Genomic DNA, 2250 nt, shown 5'->3' with positions numbered 1-2250 from the left:
CATGTGTGTGCACGTGTGCATGTGTGTGCGAGTGTTGTGTATATGTGTGTGCGTGTGTGTGTGTGTGCGTGCACATGTGTGTGCGTATTTGTGTGTGTGCGTGTGTGTATGTGTGTGTGCGTGTGTGTGTGCGTGCACGTGTGTGTATATGTGTGTGCGTGTGTGAGTGTGTGCATGTGTGTGTGTGTGCATGTGTGTATGCATGTGCATGTGTGTGTGCGAGTGTTGTGTATATGTGTGTGTGTGCGTGCACGTGTGTGCGCGCGTGTGTATGTGTGTGCGTGTGTGTGTGCGTGCACGTGTGTGTATATGTGTGTGTGCGTGTGTGAGTGTGTGTGTGCGTGTGTGTGTGCACGTGTGTGTATGTGTGTGCGTGCGCACGTATGTGCACGTGTTTGTGTGTGTGTGCATGTGTGTGTGCGTGTGTGTGTTTTCATATAGCTGTGTGTGCACAGGCATGTGTGCTTGTGTTTGTGTGTGCAAGGGTGTGTGTGGTTGTGTGCGGGCGTGCATGCATTTGTGTTTGTGCACGTGTATGTGTGGGTGTCTACATCTGCACATGTCTATGTGTGCGTGAGTATATGTGTGCGTCTGTTTGTGTGTCTGTGTGAGAGTGTGCATGGCACGCTGAGTCAGCACCATGACCCACACAGACCCTTAAGGTAAGTGTAATGTGAGTGAGTGGAAAAGGGGCCCTGTGTCAATCCTTGATCTGCAGGTGGGCTCCAGCGCTCAAAGTGACCTGTGCCAAGCCTGGACACATGCCCCCGAGCTGCAGTGTGTCAAAGGGCTCCAGTTCTTATTTGTGTCAGACTGGAATGATTAATTGTTGTAATTCATATATACAGACTTCAAATATGAACCATTGTGTGTCCACTGTCAACCTATTTGGTAAGATCCTTTAATCCATCCTTGCTAATTAACATTTCATACTTTCGCATTTCCCATTTGAGAGTTCAATATCAAACTGTATGATCGTAAGCCAATCCAAAGATGATTACTTTGATGTTCTGCGTTTTCATTCCCACCTCAACACCTTAAATTCCCTTCTCAGAACTCCATTCCCACTTCTCGCTATCATGAGGGGCATGGATAGGGTGAATAGATCTTTTCCCAGGGCAGGGGAGTGCAAAACTAGAGGGCATAAGGTTTAGGGTGAGAGGGGAAAGATTTAAAAGGAACTCAACATTTTCACACAGAGGCTGGTGCGTGTGTGGAATGAGCTGCCAGGGGAAGTGGTGGAGGCTGGTACAATCACAGCATTTAAAAGGCATCTGGATAGGTATAAGAATAGGAAGGGATTAGTGGGACATGGTCCAAATTGTGGCAAACGGGCCTAGGTCAGATTGGGATATCTGGTTGCCGTGGACAGGATGGACTGAAGGGGTCTGTTTCTGTTTTGTGTGATTCAGTGACTCTATGGGTGTGAGAGTTGGTCCGAGAGTTGGCGTGTGGTGAGGCTGGTGGTTTCTCGATGCCAACTTCTGTTAACAACGGGTCGAGGAGGTAGGGGTGGGGTGGTCATGGAGCATGTTGGCAGGAGGGGGGACAGGAAACAGCTTTAACAATGGCGCAGACAAAGGCGTGTGTGAGAGAGAGAGAGACTGACTCGTGCGCTGGGGATTAGCACTATCTAGTTTCCAGGGGAACTAGGGGAGAATTACAAGTGATGTAGCAATGAGACAAGTTGATGAGATACAAATTTGTGGACATAACATGGCCAGATTCCAAAGTCTGCATTGAAGGCTTGAGGGGAAAGTTGCTAACATTTCTCTGGATGTCACGACTCAGACACGATCCTTTCTGTCTGTATCTTCCCACCTGCTCCCCCTATTTTTCACAGCAGGAGACTGGAAAATTGCAAATGATAAATTGTGCAGCGAGGTTTTGACCAAAGGGGAAGCGGTGACATCCCATAATAATCGCTGGAAAAGCTAAAATATCGATGGGAGCGACTGGGTGAGTGCTGTGTGCGAAATAGTGAGCAAGCCAGACCCTGCTCAATCCCGCTGCATTCACCTGAGGGTTAAAAATGGATCTGTAATCATGCTTCAACATGTTTTTCGAACAACACTGACAGTGCAATAGGTCATCAGAAATGTTTGATTAAAGAAACTTCCAAAGCAGAAGTGAAATCCCATGACTGCAGATGAGCCCCAGTCACATGGGGAAGGGAGGTTCGCAGGCAGTAGTTCTGGATAAAAGGCAAGACTTTGCTGTTGGCCCAGTCAGACGGAGGCTGGTGAGGCT

Source organism: Hemiscyllium ocellatum, chromosome 12 (genome assembly GCF_020745735.1).
Source record: "Hemiscyllium ocellatum isolate sHemOce1 chromosome 12, sHemOce1.pat.X.cur, whole genome shotgun sequence".
Taxonomy (NCBI): domain Eukaryota; kingdom Metazoa; phylum Chordata; class Chondrichthyes; order Orectolobiformes; family Hemiscylliidae; genus Hemiscyllium; species Hemiscyllium ocellatum.
This window is presented reverse-complemented; position numbering follows the sequence as displayed.